This window comes from Periplaneta americana, chromosome 2 (genome assembly GCF_040183065.1).
Source record: "Periplaneta americana isolate PAMFEO1 chromosome 2, P.americana_PAMFEO1_priV1, whole genome shotgun sequence".
In the NCBI taxonomy this organism is placed as follows: Eukaryota; Metazoa; Arthropoda; class Insecta; order Blattodea; family Blattidae; genus Periplaneta; species Periplaneta americana.
The window spans coordinates 154,201,954-154,220,333 of record NC_091118.1 but is presented as its reverse complement, the minus strand read 5'-3'; the positions used below and the strand labels follow the sequence as shown (position 1 = coordinate 154,220,333).

General features: G+C 32.0%; 1 protein-coding gene across 2 annotated transcripts in view; it reads left to right on the top strand.

Annotated features, from left to right (window-relative positions):
- LOC138694712 (homeotic protein antennapedia-like) overlaps positions 1–18,380 on the top strand; it is a 1,006,890-nt gene that overhangs the window by 982,341 nt on the left and 6,169 nt on the right. The window lies entirely within an intron of this gene.

Genomic DNA, 18,380 nt, shown 5'->3' with positions numbered 1-18,380 from the left:
AATAAAAAAATAAAAATAAATATAGCGTATTCAGCGACTATTTTACAATTATGTAGGTGCTATAAGGAATGTAGGATATCTAAAAGTTCATAAGTTATTTCTCATTAATATTTCATTAATATTTCTTATATTATTTAATACTTAAATATTTATTTTAGTTAAGAAAGGTGATGATGATGATGATAATAATAATAATAATAATAATAATAATAATAATAATAATAATAAAGCGATTAGAAATTATATATATATATATATATGTGTGTGTGTGTGTGTGTGTGTGTGTGTGTGTGTGTGTGTGTGTGTGTGTGTGTGCAAGGAAAGGAAAAATGAAGAATAACATTTAACAAAACAAAATAAAATGAAATGAAAGGAAATTAAATTAAATTGCTCTAATTGTCTTGATTCGTGCAAGTGTGTAAGATATTCAAAACGCTACTGTGTATGAAATAGGATTTTCATAAACATTTCAAATCTAGTAACAGGTTAATATTGGGAAATAATGGGATTGTGGCAGTCGAAGAGGGAGCATCCCAAGTAATTCTGCTCATCGCATCTTTTTTTTTTTTAATTTCAAATCGGACTTGTGTGTCATTCATTTAAAATTAAGGCACATATAATTTTTACTAAATCATTGTACCGGCATTTCATTTGTATAATTTCTGGATAAAATGGGTACGAAAAAAAAAATCTGTCAAATATTAATAGTTTGGGATAAATCGCTGTACTACGTAGATAGATAGGTAGACCGCTTGCCTAAAATATCGGTGTCAGAAATACTGAAGTTGTGTACTAGTATTTCGGTGAAAATCTCTAATTTTTTTTTTTAGATTATTAGTACTTTCCCTTCGTATGTTGTGTAATTAAAAATAAATAAGATATAGCCTATTTGTCTTTGTTGCAATGCTAAATCGAATGAAGCCTTTGATTGAAGTTTAAGTTATGTAATACTTAGTAGCCTACTTATTCTAATAAATTTATTTTACATAAATATTTTTTTCCTTCGTGTAGTCTATTATGAATTTGCTACACGCTTATTCCTGCAACATTTTCTTGATTACCAGTCATTTCATGACGTAAACGATTTGTACTCCTAATGCTGTGCAACATGTCTCTCATCAGATGTCACTGAAGAGTGACATAAACTAGACACACAAGAAGTGAATCTACTGAAATATTGTCATTCTAGACGTTAAATTAATTAATCTTTATTAATTTTGAATATCTTTTAATCTCTATCAAGGGTTTGAAGCTTGACAGACATGTTTTCTGTGTCCCAATTCCTCAATTTCATTTGATGAGTAATTATAAAGAACTAAGAAAAAATGTAACAGCCATGTTCCTAACAGTTAACTACAGAATCCAGTTAAAATAGTAATGCTCAAGTTTTTTCCTCCTAGCGACTATCCAGACACTGTACAGATATATAGCATAGTGTAATGTTGTGGAATGTGTTTGAAAGGCGCCATTTGTCTTCATCATCTCTGACGTAAGCTGGAGCAAAACATGCCACGAACGTAGACAGACGGACGGACGGACAGGCCTGTAAGACTGGCTTCATGTGGGATCCACACTACCAGGGGTCGTCTAGCTGACAACTCGTATGTCTTGTAAACCCTCGTTACACGATACATTTATAACTACAAATTCCATAATATGAAAGTTATGATGTCATATACGAGAGTTTTCTTTTAACTTTGTCAAGATTAAGAAGTATACAAATTGTACATATATGTTACATACTATGTATCATGTTTTCATAAAAGCGTCATATTTCTATGGCCTCATCTCTGAAAGAAACAAGAGAATTTGTATCATTTCTTAAGTCTATTAATACAAATGTTATTTTTCTGACTACTATCACATAGAATTCGTTTAAATTATTGACTCTGAATTCAGTAATCCCAGTTGTTTTAAGGGATATCAACAAAACATCTATCTGTTCTTATTCTTTATTTATTTGTATTCTCATTTTAACGTTGAATAACGTTTAGACCTATTTACTAGCCTACGCTAGGCACAAAATATGTCACATTGGTACGTAACGTCATTAAATGCCAGAAATTGAATACAGTAGAGCCTCGATCATCCGAGTTAATGTGGTCCAAGACTACCTCGGATAAGGAAAAACTCGGATAAAACGGCTGGTTACTGAAAAACTGTGTTTTGATTACAAATTGTAAAAACTCTTTACTTAATAGACTAAATAGAATGAGCTAATCAGATTAATATGAAATCTAGGCATTTAAAAATAGGCCTACTGCACGTATACCTAAAGAACAACTAAAATGCAATACTGTACAGTACACTGAAAGTTTATAATTTCGTAAAAAATTCTTAAACGGTCTTTTGTTTGATTAGGCTGCCTCGCTTTTTCGCCGCGACCGTTATTTACAGTAATGGGCTACAATGAAGTCTTTGGGATAGTTCGGGATTCCTATGCTGATATTAAGAAAGGTCTTGATCTTCCGGGCCTCTGGGGTTATTAGGTTACTCGTCTGAGGACGGAAAGTGACACTATCAAGGCTGGAGGATGATCCACCTGTCAACATCGGGTACACGAATGCCATCCATGCCACCTATCATCGCATAAGTATATAGGGGCACAATCAACCAAAATAAGCCAAGTGCAGCGAGTCCCCTCTCCCCGAAAAGCCAAGCCAAACTGAGCCAAGACTATAGTCTGTCGTCACCCCACAAATTTTATGATTGTTCCTAAACGCTGATGATTAGATACGTATGAATTCGTGGAAGCATAGTTATAGGAAAACACTATTGAAAAGACCTAATATTTCTTCCAAATTTCCTTGCATTTTATGTATTTTCTTCTATCATTTGATATTTTCTAGTATGTCTTCCATTTTGCATTCCTGATTTTCCCTTTATTTCCAGTTTTCTTTGTACTTTATTTGAAGAACACTTTCAAAACCTGACATGCCCACTTTCAGAAAATACACTTCAGATGCCAAAAACTTAACCTCTGCAATGAACAAAATATTTTCTTTGGTGAAATATTAAATATATTTTTTTACTATAGTTTCTTATAAAATTTCACCGTAGAGAAAAATCGTTTATTACAGAGACACATAAATGAAGGGTTCAGAACCATAGTGGGCCAAACGCCATTTACTAAAACCATAGAAAACAAGGGTTAAAATGAAGTTATTACCATAATTCAATGGAAACATATAGCAAATAATATAAAGTATACACATTAAAACTAAATGATATATCAATCTTCATTAAACTATGGTATTCACTTAACTTTAACCCTTGCTTTCTCAGTTTTTAATAAATGGCGCTTGGCTCACTATGGCTCTGAACCCTTCAAATGTAAAATTTTCTGAAAATGATCATGTCAGGTTTTGAAAGTTTCCTCCACCTTTTCTCTTTCGATAATTTATATTTTTAGTACTTCATTAATTTCCTTATACTACTTCTCACCCTTCCTTTATAGGTTATTTAATTTAATCTATTTGTTTACTTTGATGTTATCTATTTTTGTTACTTCTTTCTTATATCGCTCTTTCTTATTTATTTACTTGTTTGAAATTTATTTTGCTATTTTATTTAATTTAACTTTGTACTATATTCTCTTCAGTATTTCGAACAATGTCTTAATTTCGATGGAGATATTCTTCCCACATTTAAAGTTTAGTTTGGTTAAAACATTATTACTTTTTGTTTACTTTCTTACGAATACCGCAGTGGTTTGTACTTTTTGCTTCTCAATCGTGAGTCTGTTTCTTATAATAACATCAGATTTTTAAAACTCAACATTCGGATAAGACTAGAAAACAGTCACGGCGATTTCCTTCCTCGCTTTCCTATTCATAATTCATAACGAGTTTTTAATCTTCAAACACATCTAAACAGCAAAGATCCACTATAAGAGAGAGGCCCCGGGTTAATATAGTTGTCTTGTCGGTGCGATCAATGGAACGGAAAACATTGAAATGTAAATGTTAGTCTCGCGTTTTAAGAGAGCTTGTCCATCAGTGGGACACGTGTCACAACACCTCTGTTCAATGTATTCGAGATCTGAGGAAAACCTGCAACACTCCGAAACAATGCTAATAGCTTCGCATGGTGTTGACCTTACTCTTCAGTTAAATTAGTACACAGCGTCGGTAGCAATTTAATTATGGACGCGTTCAGACAGTAGCTACTGCAGAAAGCAGTCTCCTTTCCGCTACTATTTAAGATCATTATACGATCTGAAGTGGTAATTACAATAACCCGTTTATTTGTTCATACTTATTTCTGCAAGTAATAGTAGAAAAATTTATAATAGTTACTGAGTTTGCTATCCTTAACTATAACCAAATATAAATTAAACCTAACTTAAGTCTACCACACTCTCGAAAGACAATCTTATGATGTTGCATGTTTTATGGAATTGTGGTTGTATGCCTGTGTGTTGTTATTATTATTATTATTATTATTATTATTATTATTATTATTATTATTATTAATATTATTCTTCAAACTGCCTATTATTTGCGGATGACCTGAAAATCCTTCGCGAAATCAATAGACCGGCTGATTGTCAAATTTTGCAAAATGATATAAAGGCTATTACGATTTGGTCTGCTGATAATGCAATGAAAATTAATTAATCGAAAATGTTAGTAATTTCCTTCTCAAGAAAAACCACTTCTCTTAAATTCAATTATACTCTTAATAATATCAATATAATAAGGAAATACTGTATTAGAGACCTGGGAGTTCTACTCGATACCAAATTGCAACATATTTATAATCATTCTATTAGAATGCTCGAACTTGTAAGGTCTATAACTTATTTTTTTTCTACTCCAGCTACTCTTGTAATTCTATACTACACATTAATCGGATCTAAACTCGAATATGCATCTGTTGTCTGGAGTTCTATTACTTCTACTGACTCGGTTAAATTCGAAATCATTGAAAGAAAATTTATGTCCCTATGTGCTTACAGGTTTTTACCGAATTCATCTGTTTCCAATTATGAGCGTACTTGTAAATACAGTATTTTAACTCTTCTAGCCTTTATGCTAGACGTCTTGAACTTGACTACTTATTCTTTTATATGGCCGTAAAGGGTGATATTGATTGTGAATCCTTCATAAGCAATATCTACCTTCGTGTCCCTTTTAAAGATTAAGATTAAAATATATATATATATATATATATATATATATATATATATATATATATATATATACCTATAAACCTAAATCTCTTTCTCCAATTGTCAGATGCAAGAAAGCTGCTAATTTTCATTGTATTAAATCGGATCCGTTTAATGTATAGTTATGTTGTTTTGTTATTCATATATTAAGTACACACATCTATATCACATTCATTTCAATTATTCGTTAGTTTAGTTTTTTAGTTATTCTGTATCATGTAATTTAGAGTTATTTATTCACTTTGTCATTTTTGTTTGTTTGTATTTGTCTCTAACTTTAATAATTATTTCATGCACTGTTTTTGTAATTCCTTGTACACTGTAAATCTTGTGCTAACTGTTATCTTGTGCAGAACTATTATTGGCCCCAGGCGGTTGTACAGCACAATAAAATATTAGTAAATAATTAAATAAATAAGTGAATGAATGAATAAATAAATAATAAAAAATATCATCATTACACTATTTTTATAATTGAACGATAGCAACTAGCCATTAATTAGAGTTACTTCCGACAATCTTGAGCAAGTACCACGTACTGGGTTATTTTACGACGCTGTATCAACATCTCAGGTTATTTAGCGTCTGAATGAAATGAAGGGGATAATGCCAGTGAAATGAGTCCGGGGTTCAGCACCGAAAGTTACTCAGCATTTGCTCGTATTGAGTTGAGGGAAATCCCCGGAAAAATCTCAACCAAGTAACTTGTCCCGACCGGGATTCGAACCCGGGCCACCTGGTTTCACGGTCAGACGCGACAGTATCATCGTATCACATATGCATGAGTGCCCCATTCCCTCCCAAATTAAGGGTCTAGATATTCTTTTCGTAAAATAAGAGCAATTTTCATAGTAAGACGATGTATAGGCTTGCAATATGAAGCGTTGTTGATTTGTATTTCATGTTAACAGGAACAAAATAGTCCGAAATAAATTCTAATACAAAATGTTAAAAACTAATAAAAAATAAAGCCGATACAGTATATTAAAGATAATCATAAATATATATTTTATAGTGTCGATTCGAATTAGTAAATATTTTCTCATACTTTCCAGTTACTTAGGAAATCAGCTAACGTTTGTAAGTAATCGGTGCAGCCAGTGCCTCCTCAAGATTCCACTGAATTGGACATGTAGGTCGCTAAAAATATGTAGATCATTCTGGATGCCAACAAAAATATTTTCAGGCAATGTATCACACCTGTACGTAGAGCCGAAATAGGTGTAACGATATGTTACCAAGTGTATAATATGCCCAGTGTTTAGAAGAAAGTTAAAAGCTTGCATGAAGTTGAACATATTTTGTAGTGGAGAATTATTACAGGGATAGTAATAAACCTGCTCTTGAGTCGTATTACAGTAGCGTGTATTATGCGTTATTCCACATTTTAATTTTTAATTTTTATTCTTTCTATCCTGTTTTTGTTAACTTCTAAAATTAGGAGCTTATTTAAAAGGAGTAGACTATGATTTTGCTAACAAGAAACTTGAGAATATATAACGTTTCGACTGTAAGATTTATCTTCCTACACAGGTGAAGAAGGAAATGATAAATTTATCCTATTCAAGTCGTTAGATATTACTTTAGTCTCCGTCATATTAGAAGGAGGTTAGAACACATCAAATAAATAGGAAAGAAACAACGAACTCTTGCCATAATAAAACAAGGTCTTTCTATGAGCACTTTCAGTGCCTAAATTCATTATTATTTTGTTTTAGTTGATTATTTGACGATTCTGTAGTCTATCAACTAGGTTATTTAGCTTAAATGGAATTGATGATAGCGAGATGCTATTTTGTGAGAGATGGGACCGATGATTCGCCACGTGATTACTGAACATTCGCCTTACAAAATCCAAACATGTAATTAGCTCAAGCGGGAATCGAACTCACGTCCGGTTGTTTTTTTAGTCGATTATTTAACGATACTGTATTAATCATTAAGTTATTTAGCGTAAATGGAATTAGTGATAGTGAGATGTTATTTGGCGATATAATGCCAAGAGTTCGGTATAGATCATACCTGACATTCGCCTTAATATTGTGGAAAACTTCAGAAAAAACCCAACAGGGTAATCAGTACATTCAGGAATCGAACTTATGTCCGAATGCAGTTTTAGATCAGAAGGCGAACGCTCATACCTCCTGATCTGCGCCAGTGAGATGTCTCGTGCTATGACATATTTTATATAATAATTTTAGTTTTTGAATATAATTTACTACAATTTCACAACCGATTTACATGACAAGAGAAAGTTGCAAGTAACCATATTGGCAGAAACATTCTTAAATGAGTACTCCTCCAACGTGATAGATGATGGATACAATTTTACTCAAGTATAATTTTTCCCCCCTCGCTTTTTTTCAACTCAGAACGTCATACATTCCATATCTCAATATCTTAAATTCTCTGTAATCTATTGGAGTATTATACAAATCTGGCTTTCAGGTAGTAGCTCCCTGTAAAGCAGGTTTGAATATTTTCAGGGAAAAATTGTTTCGTGGTCGGGTATCGATCCCGGGACCCTTCCCTTAGCGCATGAATGCTCTACCGACTGAGTCACCCCAGGAACTATACACGACACCGTCACAATTTTATTGGAGTATTGCTTGTTGTTCTATTTAATTCATCCCACCTCTATGTTTCGATTTTAACCTCATTTGCAGCACATATTTATCGTCCAAACCACGCTGCCATAATGAAGAATGTTGGATAAAGTAATTATCAGAGGGTCAATAGATTAAAGCGGACACATTTTCGCCTGGCACAGTCGCAACCTCATCTTTGGATGCTAAAAACTTAAAGCCTACGACATTTGATATGTAAATGAAAAAATAAAAACCAATATATAAAAAGAATAATATATATTTCATTCCCAAAATAAAATTGTGCGTTGTTTAAACAGTAGTCCAAACACATGTAAATATTTTTTTCTAATTTTGCAAACATCCAACTGCTTACTTTGGCTAAACCGTAGAAGATATATATTTAGACATTGCGAGTCAAATATGTTAATAAAATGCAATCCGTTTTTATTCATGTCTTACGGTTTAGGAAAGAAGACCACTTTGTTTGGGTTACGCAACTGCTATGATGAAAGCATGGCGCAATAACCTTAACAACTGCAAACGTCTGATGTCAAGCACAGATAAACCTGTTTACAGGAAGCAGTTGTGCAGAATATATGAGACTTTGTAGAAAAAGAAAACCTGAAGAGAAAGATAATTCCCAATCTAGTAATAATGTATACTCAAACAAAGAAGAAAGACTAATGCCAAATACGTACAAAATATTGACCTAAACATTGATTTTGTTTGTTTGTTTATTTATTTATTTATTTAACTTGATAGAGATAAGGTCATCAGGCCTTCTCTTCCCCTCTACCATGGGATTACAACTACAATATTAAGAATGCAATTACAATTATAATTACAATTAATATTAAATTTACAAATACAATAAAAATCAAAGTACAAAAAGATTAAGTTATTTATAAAGGCTGGACAGGTTTATTGTAGAAGTTAAGAAGAAAAAAAAAAGTTATTTTAATGCCACGTTAAAGTTTTAATGTAAAACGTAGTAGACTAATTAACGTTATTTAACATTAATTCTTGAACCAAGGTTCCATAATCATTTTTTCCATTTACATATTAAATGCCGAACAAGGCAATATGACTATTGTTCGTTTTCTTAATTATATTTCAATCATGCAGTAGTACATTATTATGATGTCGTAACAAATGTATAACGCTTGTAATGATTTGTGCACTGGAATGTATCGTGTGATGGGGTCTTCGCCCCAAGACTGCACATTGTGCGCATCATGGAGATTGGAAACAGATGAGCAGACAATGGAACTAAAACCTTATTCTTAGTCTTCAAACTTTTTCCCTCCTGCACCGTCAAGGCAGGTAAAAAAGTATCTATTAGAAGAGAACGCAGTGCCTCACAGCCAATTATAAGCCGTCAGCGAATTTCATTGTTCGGAACCCTCTAATTGGCCTCCAATCAGAGTCCCTCTGATAATTGCTTTCGGTGGTAAATTCTCGCCCCTAACTTTTACCAAGCATTCAGGTCAGAACGCGTTTGATTTATCTCATATTTGACACGGTACTATTAAACTACGTATCTTCACTTACCGTAACCTAAAATTTTGGTGGGTAATACTAAAATTACTATTTATTTGTCACTGTTATTAATTATATTATTTCTTTTGCTGTTCTTTGTCTTGTTATTAGACTCCTAAATAAAATGCTGGAATAATATCTAAAATTATTGACCATTTACTTCCAAATTCTTACCTTCTTCACATAACCTCACTGAACGATGAACATCTTCAGATAAGTATTTCATTAGGCCTATATAAGAAAACTGAAAAACAGTCAATAATATTTGCTTAACTGATTATATTATAGTTTTTAAATTGTAATATTTATTGGTATCAGTATGAGCTTGTATTCATTTTCAGTTACGATGATGATGATTGTTATTATTATTATTATTATTATTATTATCATTATTATTATTTTTATTATTATTGTCATCCGTTAGGGGCTAAACAGTAGAGTAATCTTATAAGTAAACGCATAATTATTGCTCAGGACTCGAAGAAAGATGAAACATCCCACATTTTAGGGAATTTCACATATTCAGCACTGTGAGAACACTTCTAAGAATGTCCAATAGCTATAATTGATTTATCTATAGGTGTTTTGAATAATTTAGTTGATTTGAATACGCGATTTTTTTTGTTTTCTGATTCTTGTACCCTTTGTAAACCCATTTGCTGTTATGACTATAGGAATCACTTCGAGACTCGTGCTTCTTTGTGTGTCTTACAGTCAATTGAGAGGGAAATATATACATAGATATCATTTCAGCTTATATTTTAGTAGGTAGAGCCTATATGATCTAGTGGATAGATAATGTCGATAATACAGAAATTACTTTTAACTTACAATCTGTACGATAATACATGATTTTCTTTTCTCAGATATTATTAATATTGTTATTGCTACTATTGTTCAAACTTAAGAATTCTATTGTATTTGTGGGTTAAATATCCAAGTTACAAATCTCTTTCCAGTTAAGAAACGCAACAATGAAAAATCGATAGTGTTTAGAAGTTTCGTGAAGAAAGCACAGCGATTGTAATTAGTTATTTCTTCTTTAATTTTCTTTTACGTAGGAATACTTATATGCATTGTGATTAATGCTCAGTTGTTATAATAATAATAATAATAATAATAATAATAATAATAATAATAATAATAGTCTCAAACATTAGTAATATATTTTTGCGCATATCTGACCATTCAACACACATAATAAAGAATATTATGAAATAAATAAAAGAAAATATAAATGCCGAAATAGTATTAGCCTATCTACAACAATTAAAAACAAAATTGGCTTTCAGAGTGAAATAAACGAGAGAATCTTAAATTGGTAGAAATATTGAAATTCTATTTTCCTTTCATTTTGAATCACTAGTTAAAGAGAGGGGTAATTATTCTTTGTGAAAAAAAAATTCTCTGACTATATATCGCGTTTCGTGTGTTGCACTTCTTTTTTTTTTTTTTTTTTTTTTTTTTTAATTTTCGAAATGCAAAAATATGACTGTATATTAAAATATAAAATAACTTGAAGGTGAATATTTTTCAGATGCAAATAACACATTATTATTATTATTATTATTATTATTATTATTATTAGTATTATTATTATTATTATTATTATTATTATTATTATTATTAGTATTATAGCGAGAAACAGCTCCCTACAATAGTTATTTTTATAAATTTCTTTAATGTTAATGGAGCTGTCCTGTATTTAATAGGCCACTGGTTTATTTTAATATGTAGATCGCTATAATGTCTTCGTAAGTATTCTATGAATATATCTAAATTATAATATGATGATTATGTCAAGGAGTTTATTGTTCACACCTGCTTGTAAGACGGTGCTTCTAGACTTTAAGAGGGACACACCTTTACATAATAGTACTATTACCGACTTACAAAATTAGATGTGGCCTAGTCTAAAACTACCTAACCTCTAATACTGGAAGTCCGTGTTTTAGTTAATTGTGTGTTACTTTAAATTTTTTAAAGTAATGTGTTTTCCGCATCCGTCCGTCAAGATTCTTAATTCATTGTTATGTTGGACAGGTGAGAACGTTCCATTAGTGTATTGCACTTTGATTCATATTCAGGGTATATAGACATCAATATCCAAGGCCAACGAGGCAGCCTGACATGTTTTCGTAATTCTTTATGGTTGTAAGATAGTTACTCGAAACAGGTTATGGTCATTACCTTATCAGAAATCACAGCCTCGTCTCGCTTCGTCGGTATGAATTTTTGAAACTCCTCAGAAAGCAGCAATCAGATTTTCGAAAACAAGCTACGGAATACTTATGGCACTATGACCAAAGTAATTTGACAAAAATTCTTCAATATTCTTATTTCTATTTCCTCGATTTCTTTTTTGTTACTTTCTTTTTCTACTTCTTTGTATTATATAACGCTTTTTCCCCGTCTTTTGTTTGCATTGCTTCTACCTTCTCTGTTTTCTCTTTTTATTTCGGCGGGATAATTTAAAAGGGAATATGGGAAATGCCTGTTATTATTCGGTTGAGAAGCTTTTGTCATCTAGTCTGCTATCAAAAAATCTAAAAGTTAGAATTTATAAAACAGTTATATTACCGGTTGTTCTGTATGGTTGTGAATCTTGGACTCTCACTCTGAGAGAGGAACATAGGTTAAGGGTGTTTGAGAATAAGGTGCTTAGGAAATATTTGGGGCTAAGAGGGATGAAGTTACAGGAGAATGGAGAAAGTTACACAACGCAGAACTGCACGCATTGTATTCTTCACCTGACATAATTAGGGACATTAAATCCAGACGTTTGCGATGGGCAGGGCATGTAGCACGTATGGGCGAATCCAGAAATGCATATAGAGTGTTAGTTGGGAGACTGGAGGGAAAAAGACCTTTGGGGAGGCGTAGATGGGAGGATAATATTAAAATGGATTTGAGGGAGGTGGGATAAGATGATAGAGATAGGATAATGACCGATGGGGGGCTTATGTAAGGGCAGCAATGAACCTTCGACTTCTTTATAAGCCACATGTAAGTAAGTTTTAATTGAAAAGGGAAATAACTCAAAATTTAAAGTTTTGCGAAAGCTACACTTTAAAGATTCCTGCTTTGTAAAAGAGCCAATTAACCCTTAAATTTGCAAAACTTCATTTCTCACACTAGTTTATTAAACCTTGTCGGACTGTAAAAAAAAAAAAACAACTGTCGCAATGTCCGTATTACTACTAAGATTTATTTAAAATCATCCGTCCTCAAGTGAGGTTGACCACTGGGATCCGGAATTAACCATAAAAAGATAAAGGGAAATAAATGGAGTGAAATAATGATTCGATTTGTACATTAAAACAAAAATTTACGTGTTAACATATAAATGATAGTGTAGAATTTGAAAAGAGGCCTTCAATATATTGTACAATATTGTAGTAGTGTGAAATTTTAATTTTCCTACCAAATTTTGCCTGTTGTTCTATTAAAATTATAGCATATAGCCTATTAACCTGTTGTATCCTATAGGATACTTTATCAATTTAAGGGTTAACAAGCTCTAATTTGGAACATATAGTATAGTCTATATAAAACTTCATTAACGGAATTTGGAGTAATTTGAATGATCCTTGGATTTTTCACAGCAACATCAAGCTTTAAAATGCTGGTTTATCAAAACTTTAAATATTGAGTTGTTTCCCTTTTGAAACGTTCCATCGATTTATTTATTTTTATTTTTGTTGTGCACTCTTTCCACTTCCGGTCGTTCTAATCCTGCGCTATTTTGTTTCTATTCTGTTTCTGTGTTCATTGTTGAGCCAGTGGCTAGAACACCAGCAATTCGCAGATATTTTATTGCTAGTAAGTTTGAAATGAATACAAGTTAATAAATACAATGGAAGATAAACTAGCCCGCTCCTGAATGATGCTGACGAATTAAAACACTGGCAGATTTTCACCCAGGATATTCTACATTCTCCTAAGAAGATTAAACAAATTCTCATAAAATGATTATTACCAACGAATGAAGAAGAGCACTTCCTCTCCTGTCAGACCCGTGACATACCTTGACGATGTATTTATTATTAGGACGTTGTTTGTGATCGACAAGTCTTATTTTGTCAGTAACATAATGTGTAATATTTAGCTTAGCCTATTATAGCTATATCAAAGTACCATGTATGTGTTTCGTTTTCCAATATTATCGGATAGATTTACTCGTACTATATTTGTAGTACGACATGATTCCATCCCTGATCTGAACTGGATATTATACTTTTTGTGATGTATATTTCGTCCTATTTCTAGTAAAACCGATTAAGTCCACTTTTTGTGTAAAATGGATTAAGTACAGTCCGCGACTTGTTTTTCCGTGCTCTATATTCTAGTAAAATCGAGTAAGTCCGAAATTTTGTAGGCAACAAACCAATTATTTTATTTAAGGAATTTATTAAGATTTTTCGTGCATTAATAAAGTTTCAATTGGATGGTGAATAGCAGTAGTGATCCAAGCGCCAAAAACCTGTTTCGAGATATTGGTCATTGAAATAAATTTTTTTTTTTAATAAAACATTTTATGCAAGAAGTATTATAACATTCATACTATTACAAAAAAGTAGCACAAATAGGCCTAATACCAAAAAAGGCTAAACGATTTTTAATAAGAGACCAGTATTTGAATTAATATTTCAAATCAAAATAAATGAATTTAATGCAATAAAAGAATTTTTGCTCATAAATAGCAGCAAAATTCAGATATCACATTCTTAATTTTTTTTCCGAGTTAAGCCTGCCATCAACAGATTTGTGCAAATATCTCATTTTTTTCAAATTTTGGTTGGTCTATTATTGCGTAACTCCGCCTTTTTTTTTTTTTTTTTTACAAAATTGGATTACTGGACTTAACTGGTTTTACTAGTAATAGGACGATTTACAGCTTTGTTATGATTTAATAGTTTCTGAAATTTACATCGTATTGTAATGTGCGTCTTCATCATCATCACCATCATCATTTTTGGACTTGTTCTGACTTCACGAGAGAGTATCGGTGTTTCCAAAAATCGTTATTATCTGTCCGTTGGTAATTCAGAATTTTCGACACTGGACTGGTTTAGTTAATTTTATGAGTTCGTACCAGAATATTATCTTTTGCTATAATAGGTCTACTATTATGTTTTTATTCTTAAAATCTAGCATTTTTCGTGCTTTTCTTTTAACTTCTCTTTTTTCGCAAGTGATGTGTAATCAGCCAAAGTTCTTAGGAACCAAATATTTTCTGATTCTACAACATTACTCCTTATTGTTCCCCATTAAACTTGTTGTCCATCTCTTGAAAGAGTATATCAGTAGGTTATGAATGTAGCTATTGCGACTTTCAGATCATTTTAATGGCATATCGTGTTGTGTTTTTAAAGTCCTTATAGTTCTACGAATCGTATTAAATTCTTCAAGTATATTATTTAGATCTATTTATGGCATAAATAATGTTTGAGCAATTGAAATTATACATTTGTTTAATTAAATTGAATGCAGTATCACCACCACCACCACCACCACCACCATCATCATCATCATCATCATCATCATCATCATCATCATCATCATCATCACCTTTAAACAAGAATTAGGCATTTTTTACTTTTCCAGTCCTTTAAGTTATATATCTTGTTTTATCCATTTTGTTTTTATTTCCTTCTATACTTATTTTCCCTCTTGTTTTACTATATACATAACAATTCTTTCTTCACCCTATTATTTTATTGTCGTCTGTTTAAGAGATCTAATCATTTCCTTCTCCATTCTTTTATTTTATCATTCAGATTAAGTATTCAGCTCAATTACTTACACTTCTTCATAATAAACGAACAATTTTATTTTCTGTTCCGTTAAAGAGATTTTAATTCGAATGAAAATAACATAAATCTGTTGGTGAAACAGAAAAGATTAACATTTCACACAATATATTTGAGATCAGCATTGTTGCACGTAATAGAACCTAATAAAGTTATCAGCAGTTTGTAAATTATGTATCAGAGTTTATCAAATTCTCCGGCAGTAAGAAAAAAAAAGTAAGAATTCACAGTGTAGATCCGCTAAACTAAATGGAGAAAGTAGATGGAATCAATTTTAGAACGCCGTGATGTGGCCAGGCTGAATTTAGCCTCGGGGTAGCCGTTGCATCATGATCAGGATCGTGAACAAAGAGCTTAAGAAATATTAAGACTTTTGTATTAAGTTGTTTCTGCCATTACGTTTGTTAAATGCCAGTTACACAAACGGAATACAACTTATGATTTATTGTTGCTTTCTTATTGTTCTCAAACTTCGATCCAGACAATCTGAAAGATGATTTGCACAATGCTACATATCCTAGTGAAAAGTTAACTATTGATGACGATATAAATAATATTATATTTCATAGAACTCATAATTGATCTCTAAGCTAAGTATAGATTATAAAAATCATGAGATAAAATTTGAGGAAACATGTCCATATGTCACTTTATTTAACTTAGAGAATTTCCGTTTCAGAAACGTAACTAGTGTTAAATTCCCGAAGCAGGCTGTTCATCTTAATGTTATTGGGTCATTCCATTAAAATGTTACGTTAGTCACACTAAAAATAATTTATTTTGTACACAAAAACAGTTTACGTTTCTGAACTTGAAGTTCCACTGTTAAAACACTAGACTGCACACAAATTTGATATACATGATATTAACAACATTATGATTATTTCCGTCCCTAACGAACAGAATTCATGGAATGACCCTAATTCGCGTAACACTAGTTCTGTCGTTGTCTTCAAGTGAATCTTATCAGTCAATTATTGTGTCAAGATTACGTGATATTTCATCTGCTTTGATTCCATGAAGTGCTTGTATGTTTTTATTTTATCACAAATTTTTCTTTATTATAATTGAACTCTGTCTACATTTATAATTCTCTCCGTAGATGGTTCCACTCCTTAGCAATTCTATTCGAGAAGCATTTTTGTACGTTTTATTGTTCTTTATACACAATCGTACTTGATGTAGGCTAGTTAATATTCCTTTCCAGTAATTGGAATTTTACTCTCTTGAATCGATATCTGAATTCTTAGTTTCTTGTTTAGCTTCCTGTTTAGGATTCTGTAGGTAAATTTGTAAACAAAGGAATAAAAAGGAAATAAAACTTCAAAATAATAAATGAAAAGGAAATAAATTTTATTTTGTTGTATCTATTATTATATGAAGACAGTAGAAATAGGTACGTGTTATTTGAGACCTATTCGACGTGGTGCTATGGTTTTGGGAATTTACACTGCCATGGATGTAGAAAGATCCAATGTTTCGGAACTATATATTAGCCCCATCATCTGAAAATGCATCTGGAGCGAGAACCTACGTATTTGATAGAACCGTTATTTAATCCACCAATAGACCCAATAATAACTGATGTTAAAATAATAGTTCACATGAATATATTTATGGTTAGTTTATATAGTTAGTTTATATAGTTAGTATATATATAGTTAGAACATTCCAGTCCTATAGAATAGCTCTTGGTAACGAATCAACAGATAGATCTCCCCTTTCCTATCTTCCGTGATTATACAGCTCATATAATGTTCCGAAACGTTGGATGTAAAAAGAATGTTAATTCATTAACTGTATACTGTGATACGTTAACAACAGGAAGTATACTTCATTAACTTCTGCCTTTGTTCCTTGAAACTACAGAACATTTCGTGGAAGAGTTTTCGATTTTTACCTTGTCATTAGACGTAATATTTTTGTACAAAGGCAGAGCCCTTAACTTGACGTTATTCGCCCCGACTCTAAGAGATTGGGTGATTGATGTCGCTAGTGTCGAGAAGCGTAGACCAATTAGTTCATCAGACTTTATCCAGAGTGCACCACAGGCGGTGGGTGTATATTACAATCGTAATGAATTAAAGATAAAGATGAATTGCTGACATGTCACAGGGGAATCGGAGTACCCTGAGAAAACTTCTGTAATCATAGGCGTAAGTAGTAATATCGAGTAGTTTGGAAATTCTTGTTAGCTCCATAATCAGTAAAGGCAAGGAAAGGGAAATATTTCTGTTGGATACGTTATCAATACTCAGGATACAATTCTTCGATTTATTTTTCTTCGCCTTCGCTGTTGATTGTCCACTGCATACCTCTGAAACGTTGAATGGTACATACCTTTTATACTGTGGCAATAGTTAGTAAACTTTGCACGTTGTTGAACATCTGAAGATCTGAGAAATACACGGCCTAATTTCAAGAATTATTTATTCATATGAAGATAATATAGAAATAATTGCTATCGATTTAGGACCGGAAATGCTTGGTTAATAAGTCTTGTGTACATTCAAACAAACTCACGGGGCGAGTCTACAGAAATTTTCAGAAAAATAATTCGGTATGCCTGATTTCTTGCACGACATGTCACGGATCGTTAAGAATCACATTTTGCGCACTAGACGCTCCCGCACATTTTGGTCACCGTGCCCTCAGTTACCTGAATAGAAAGTTTCCTGGTCGGTGGATAGGTATTGGTGGACTAGTTCCCTGGCCTCCACGCTCACCTGATTTATTATGGGACCATTTAAAATCATTGGTGTATTCGACTCCGGTGGCTGATGTGGAAACCCCCAGTAATCGAATTGTGGCAGGTTGTGAGATAATACGAAATACACTAGAAATTTGGAATCGTCTTCGCGGAGTCATGTGACATCGATGTGAGGCCTGTGTTCAGTCAAAAGATAGATATTTTGAACATTTATTGTAAGGTAATGTGAACAATTGAAGAAAGAAACTTAGGAAATAAATCTTTCCGAACTTATTGTTATATAAATTATTTTTATTATTTACATAAGAGTAACTCATTTCTCAAGTTATGCCCTATATTTATCAGTTATTCAGCGCCAAATTTTGCTGACATGTATATTATTTATTGTTATTGTTAATTATTTTATTTCTTAGTAAATCTGAAGCTTATTTAAGGAAATAAGGAAATTTTGCGTGTAGAAAAATATACAATACAAATTACTTTTGTTTTTAATTATTATCATCGTTTGTCGTATTTCCAAATAAAAGGGTTTTAAAGAAATATCTATGAATTTGCTT